This window comes from Ornithorhynchus anatinus, chromosome 14 (genome assembly GCF_004115215.2).
Source record: "Ornithorhynchus anatinus isolate Pmale09 chromosome 14, mOrnAna1.pri.v4, whole genome shotgun sequence".
Classification (NCBI taxonomy): domain Eukaryota; kingdom Metazoa; phylum Chordata; class Mammalia; order Monotremata; family Ornithorhynchidae; genus Ornithorhynchus; species Ornithorhynchus anatinus.
In genome coordinates, this window is record NC_041741.1 from 22,015,311 (window position 1) to 22,023,106 (window position 7,796).

The window sequence follows — 7,796 nt, forward strand, 5'->3', positions numbered from 1 at the left end:
TCCCACGTGGGGCTCACAGTCTTAATCCCCATTTTACAGATGAGGGAACTGAGGCACAGAGAAGTTAAGTGACTTGCCCACAGTCACACAGCCGACAAGTGGCAGAGCTGGGATTCGAACTCATGAGCCCTGACTCCAAAGCCCGTGCTCTTTCCACTGAGCCACGCTGCTTCTCCTCCTTTGTAAAATGGGGATTAAGACTGTGAGCCCCATGTGGGACAGGGACTGTGTCTAGCCCAGTCGGCTTGTATTCCCCTCCCCCCGGTACTTTGTACAATTCCTGACACGTAGTAAGCGCTTAACAAATACCACACTCATTCTACATTCTAGGTTCCCAAGTTACTCATGATATTGCCCTTGCGCTCCACAGGCTCTCAGGAATGGTATTAGTGGGCTTTCCATAAATTGTGTATTTATGTTATTTTGATATATTCCCTAGAAATACAGCAAGAAAAGTGATGGGATTATCATTTCCACACCATTTTCCTTGGTATTAATAGTAAGCAGAGAAACTCGAAGCATCTTGGAGTCAATCAACCAATCAGGCAGTGGTATTTATTCCTATGTGCTGAGCGTTTGGGAGAATACAGTATGATTGGTAGACATATTCGCTACACACAAAATCTCAAATCTCTCAAAATCCACCCCCTCCACCTCTGCATCCGACCCCTTCCTTCACATCTCATCAAGACACCCCTTCTCTGCCATCTTCAGCTCTTCACTCTCAAATGGCTTCTTCCCCATTGCTTTTAAAAAGACCATATTCATTCAATAGTATTTATTGAACGCTTACTATGTGCAGAGCACTGTACTAAGCGCTAGGCATGTACAATTCAGCAACAGATAGAGACAATCCCTGCCCAGTAATGGGCTCACAGTCGAAACGGGGGAGACAGCAAAGTAAAACAGAACAAAGCAAAACAAGACAACATCAAGATAAATAGAATCATGGACCATATCACTTCTATCCTAAAAAAAACCCTCCCTTTACCCCATGGCTCCATCCAGTTACTGCCCCATCTCCCTCATGAGGAAGTTTCCTCATCTGCAAAATGGGGATTGAGACTGGGACCCCCAAGTGGGACAGAGACTGTGTCCAACCCGATTTGCTTGTTTCCACTCCAGCGCTTAGTACAGTCCCTGACACACAGAAAGCGCTTAACAAATACAATTAATATTATTTCATGCAGTACTCAGAACCCCCAGTAGCATTTCTGTATATATCTTCATACTCTATTCTCTCCTCCTCTCTATAATTTGTTTTACTACCTATCTCTCCCACTACATTGTAAGCTCCTTGACAGCAGGGATCATGTCCACTAATTTGTTGCTCAATAAATGCTCAACCATCACTGTTGGTGACACCACCATCCTTCCTGTCTCTCAAGCCCTTAACTTTGGCATTTTCCTGGGCTCCTCTCTCTTGCTCCACCCACATATTCAAGTCATCACTAAATCCTGTCAGTTCTACCTTCACCACACTGTCAAAATCCACCCCTTCCTCTCTGTCCCAACTTTACCCCATTAATGCAAGCATTTATCCTGTCCTGCCTTGATTACTGTGTCAGCCTCCTTGCTGAACTCCCTGCCTTTCTTTCCCAACTCCAGTCCATACTCCATTCTGCTGCCCAACTCAGTTTCCTTCAAAAACGTTCAGACCGTGTTTCCCCACTCCTCGAGAAACACCAGTGGTTGCCCATCCACCTCCACATCAAACAAAAGCTCCTCACCATTGTCCCCTTGCCCCCTCTGACCTCATCTCGCTACTCTCTCCTATTACAACCCAGCCTACACACTTTATTCCTCTAATGCTGATCTCCTCACTGTACCTTGATCTCGTCTGTCTTCCAGTTGATCTCTCGCCCTCATTCTACCTCTGGCCTGGAACACCCTCCCTCCTCATATCAGACAGATAATTGCCCTCCCCTATTTCAAAACCTTATCGAGGGCACACCTCCAAGAAGCCTTACCTGACTAAGCCCTCCTCTTCTCCCATTCCCTTCTTTGCCACTCTTACTTGCTCTTTCATTCATTCATCCTCCCATCCCCACAGCACATATGTATATATCTGCAATTTATTCATTTATATTAATATCTGTCTCCCCCTCTAGACTGTGAGCTCGTTGTGGGCAGGAATGTGTCTGTTGTTATATTGTATTCTCCCAAGTGCTTAGTACATTGCTTTGCACACAGAAAGCGCTCAATAACTATGATTGAACGAATAAATGAAATATGATTTTCCAGGAAAAGAAATTCTATATCCTCTCAGGAACCCTATCCGGTGTTTAACACGGAAAGATCTTTTTAACTAACCTAAATCTTTTCCTCTGCAGCTCAATCAAATTAATCAAAATAAAATTCATTAAAGACCTGAGTGCGCACTGGATTTGGGGTGCATTTTATTAGATGCCATATAAAGACAATAAAAAAGTCTATGTTTCCCCAAGAGTTCACATTCTTAAAATTTAAAAGTAATAATACAAAGAAACATCTGAGCCATGTTTTCAGTGCAGCTAAACAAGCATTTGGGAAAGGAATTAAGCAGCACATATGGGAATTGCCCTTTTTTCTCAACATTAATAGAAAGCTTGATTCAAACTCACATGCTTGTGACCTTTCCACACCATACGCTCTTGAACTGCTATGTTGGTTTGACATGAAGGCTCCACTGGATTGGTCTAGGACTGCAGCATTTTGGGGGAGGGTTGACTAAGTCACATGGATTTGGGAGAGCTACAATGTGCATATACCCCAGTACTCTCTTTTTGGGGGGAGGCAGTATTTGTTGAGTGCATACTAAGTGCTATCCTATATTAATCAGATTGGACATAGGCCATGTCCCACATGGGGCTCACAGTCTTAATCCCCATTTTATAGATGATGAAACTGAGGCCCAGAGAGGTTAAGTGACTTTCCCAAGGTGACACAGCAGGCAAGTGGCAGATCCAGGAGATTTACTGCAGCGTATCCCAATCCAAATCCAGGATTCTCTCCAATCCCTCCCTAAGCCCCATAGTCTGCCCTGAGTCCACAGCACAAGTTTCCCTGTGCCCCGCTCTCCCAGACACCCAGCTTGCTACCTCTAAATCAGTGAATAGTATCCATTGAGCACTGACTGAGTGCAGACCACTGTACTAAGTGCTTAGGAGAGTCCAAAACAATAGAGTTGGTAGACATGATCACTGCCCACAAAGAGCTTACAGTCTAGAGGGTATATGAAAACAAATTGCAGCTGGGGAAAATGGTACAAACCATTACATAAGTGCTGTGGGGCTGAGGGTGGGGTGAATGTCAAATTCCTAAGGGGTAATAATAATAATAATAATGTTGGTATTTGTTAAGCGCTTACTATGTGCAGAGCACTGTTCTAAGCGCTGGGGTAAACACAGGGGAATCAGGTTGTCCCACGTGGGGCTCACAGTCTTAATCCCCATTTTACAGATGAGGGAACTGAGGCACAGAGAAGTTAAGTGACTTGCCCACAGTCACACAGCTGACAAGTGGCAGAGCTGGGATTCAAACTCATGAGCCCTGACTCCAAAGCCCGTGCTCTTTCCACTGCGCCACGGGGTACAGAGCCAATGTACAGGTGATGCAAAGGAGAGGATGGGTTGTTGAAAGGACGACTTAGGGAAGGCCTCTTGGAGAAGATGTGATTTTAGGAGGGTTTTGAAGGTGGGCAGAGTTGTGGTCTGTCACCTTCAAGGTGACAGAGGGTCTTCCTCATGTATCTGGCTACTCCTTCCCAAATCCTTTTCTCTGATTGACTTGGTTGTCTTTACACTTCCCTAGGAACCGGATACCTAGCTTCCTCCTCCCTCTCCTAAGTGTAGAGGCGAGTGGAACTGGTCATCACATAGCTAATTGAGAATGAGGATAAGTACATATGTGCTGTAGGGGTGTCCAGGGGGCTAAGGAGGGCATGGGTAAGGCAGTATGGAGGGAAAATGGCTGTGGGGATGACAACGTAGGTGAATGAACAAACTACTCTGTACCTCCATCTCATCTGTCTCTCCGCCGACCCCTCGCCCGTGTCCTCCTTTCGGGTCCAGAGCTCCCTCCCCATTCATATCCGACGGACCACAAATCTCCCCATCGTTCAAATAATCCAGTAAGCAATCAATTAAAGGTAAACATCCAAAAATCATGGTTAAAATAATTTTTAAAAGCTGGATTGAAGTTGGGATTTTTTCTCTTCCAGTGGTATCTCACTTGAGTAGGATGACCCCTAGTGGATTCACAGCTGAACCTTGTTTCAGGAATCAATGAGACAGTGGCATTTATTGTGTGCAGAGCATGTACTAAGTGCTTGAGAGAGTACAGTACAGCAGAGTTGGAGACACATTCCCTGCCCACAACATGCTGACAGTCTAGAGGGAACCTAGAGCCTAGAGGAATGGCCTGTTTTAAAGGAAAAACAGGGTAAGATTCAGCGGGGCCTAGTGGAAGGAGTATAACCCGGGAGTCAGGGGAGCTGGATTCTAATCCTAGCCCTGTAACTCGTCTCCTGGGTGGCCTTGGATAAGTCACTTAACTTCTCCGTGCCTCAGTTTCCTGATATGGGCACACAATAACAGAGGGACATGAAAGGGGTGCGCGGTTTGCTGATCTGTGACTCCCTTTTCATCTGAAAGGCTTGTGGGAGTGCTCTATTGTTTGGTTGCCTCCAGTTACCCCATTGCTTGATGAGCCACCCCTCCTGCCCCCTCATTTGATTGGTTTCCCCCAAGGCAGGATCTGATTGGTGGGCAAATCTGCCTGTGGAGGCGGCCGCAGGGAAAGCCAGCCAGTCTTTAAGAAATTCACCAGATAGGAGGATCTCTGTTTATAAAGACACACTGGCTTCATCGTACCTCTAATTCAGTGCTTAGAATACAGAATAAGCTCTTAACAAATGCCATAATAATATCATAATAATACCAATGACAACAATAATAAAGATGATAATTACTACTTGTATTTATAAACATGCTCTGCCACCTAGGATGTGCACGAAAGCTTTATGCTAAATGTGTTTATTGAGCCTTTTCTGAGTGAAGAGCACTGTATTAAGTGATGGGGAGAGTACGATATAACAGACACATTCCCTCCCCACAGCAAGTGTACAGTCTAGAGGGTGAGACAGACATTAATATAAATAAATAAATTACAGATACGCACATAAGTACTGTGGGGCTGGCAGCGGGGATGAATAAATAGGGACCAAGTCAAGGCAATGCAGAAGGGAGTGGGAGAAGAAGAAAGGAGGGCTTAGTTAGGGAAGACTTCTTGGAGATGATGTGCCCTCTATAAGGCTTTGAAGGAGGGGAGAGTCACTGTCAGATGTGGAGAGGGAGGGCATTCCCGGCCAGAGGCAGGACATGGGCAAGAAGGCGGCAAGATAGACGAGATCAAGGTAGAGTGAGAAGGTTGACGTTAGAGGAATGAAGTATTGGGCTGGGTTGTAGGAGGAGAGTAATGAGGTGAGGTAGGAAGGGGCAAGTTCATTGAGGCTCCTTCTCCCCCTCTTCCCCTTTTCTCAAGTGATACCTGCTGTTTTTGGTACTCACCTGGAGCAGATCTCCTGCCTAATTCCTGTCCCCTGGTTAGACCACAACGAGAGAGACATCTGTTATCATTGTGATGCTCTTTTTCAAGCACTGACTATGTGTCAAACATTGCTGAAAGTACTGGGGTAGGTACAAGTTAATCAGGTTGGAAACATCCTTGACGCACAGGGCTCTCAGTCTAAGTAGAAGGGAGAGCAGGTATTGAATTCTCATTTTCCAGTTGAGGAAAACTGAGAAACAGGGAAGTTAACTGAATTGTGAAGTTGACTCTTATCAAGCTTTGCTAATAAACAATCCTTAATAAAAATTAGGGAATTCATAACAATGATAATAATAATAATTAGAATAGCGATGATGAAGATGATGATGAATTCATCCTTTCCTCTCCTTCCAAACTGCTCCCACCACATTAATCCATGTTATCCCATCTTGATTAAAGTATCACCCTCCTTGCTGACCTCCCTGCCTTCTCTCTCTCTCCACTCCAATCCATACTTCACTCTGCTGGCTGGATCATTTTTCTCCTCAGGCTCCCTGTCCCTTCGCCTCCCCTGTCCCGTGCCCCCAGGGATCTGACCATCTACTTTATTAAGAAAATGAATACCAGCAGATGTGAGCTCCCTCCCTCAGTCCCCCATCCTCCCGGCCCCCTCTTCAACTTTCCCATCCTTCCCAGCAGTATCTCCAGAGGAGGTCTCCTGCCTCTTCTCAAATGCAAACCCCCTTCACATGTGCATCGGTCTCCATTGCGTCACACCTTATAAAAACTCTTACCCATCCCCTCCCTCCCTCCTTAACAGCCATCTTCAACCGTTCACTCTCCAAAGTCTTCTTCCCCATTGCCTTCAAACACACCCATGTCTCCCCCATCCTAAAATAACCACCCTTGACCCCACAGCTCACTCCAGGTATCGCCCCATTTCCCTCTTACCAGTCCTCTCCAAACTCCTTTAAGAAGTCGTCTACACCAGCTGTCTCAAATTCCTCTCCTCCAACTCTCTCCTGGACCCCATCCAGTCTGGCTTCCATCCCCTCAACTCCACCGAAACCGCCCTCTCAAAAGTCACCCATGATCTCCTTCTTGCCAAATCCAATGGCTTCTACTTTATCTTAATCCTCCTCGACCTCTCAGTTGCCTTTGACACTGTGGACCACCCCTTTCTCCTGGAAACGTTATCCAACCTCGGCTTCACTGACTCCGTCCTCTCTTGGTTCTCCTCTTATCTCTCTGGCCATTCATTCTCAGCCTCCTTCATGGGCTCCTCCTCTGCCCCCCACCCTCTAACTGTGGGAGCCCCTTCAAGGTTCAGTTCTGGGTCCCCTTCTGTTCTCCATCTACACTCATTCCCTTGGAGAACTCATTCGCTCCCACAGCTTCAACTACCATCTCTGTATGGATGATACCCAAATCTACATCTCCTCCCCGATCTCTCTCCCTCTCTCCAGACTCACATCTCCTCCTGCCTTCAAGACACGTCTACTTGGATGTCCTCCCATCACCTCAAACTTAATATCACCTCTCCCGAACTTTCCCGTCATTTAGATGGCACAACCATCCTTCCCATCTCACAAGCCCGGAACCTTGACATTATTCTTGACTCCACTCTCTCATTCAACTCACATAGCCAGTCAGTCACCAAATCCTTTTGGTCTCACCTTCACATCACTAAAATCACCCTTTCCTCTCCATCCAAAGTGCTGCCCAACCTCCTGCCTCTCCCCACTCCAGTCCATATTTCACTCCTCTACCTGGATTATCTTTCTTCAGAAACGTTAAGGATATGTCACCCCCCTCCTCAAAAATCTCTAGAGGATGTTCATCCACCCCCATATCAAACAAAAACTCCTCACTCATGGCTTCAAAGCTCTCCATCACCTTGCCCCTCCTACCTCACCTCAGATCTTGTCTTCTATAACTTAGCCCACACATTTTGCTTCTCTGGTGCTTACCTTCTCACTTCACGTTGAGCTCACCTCTCTCGCCGCTGACCCGTGGCCCATGTCCTGCCTGTGGCCTGGAACTTCCTCCCTCCTCAAATCCACCAATGACTTCAAAGCCTTACTGAAGGCACATCTCCTCTAAGAGGTCTTCCCAGTTTAAGCCCCCCTTTTCCTCATGTCCCTCTCCCTTCTGCTTCACCCTGACTTGCTCCCTTTGCTCTTCCTCCTCTCCCCACTCCAGCACTTATATATATATAGTATATATATATTTATCATTTTATTATTTATATTAATGTCTGTTTATTT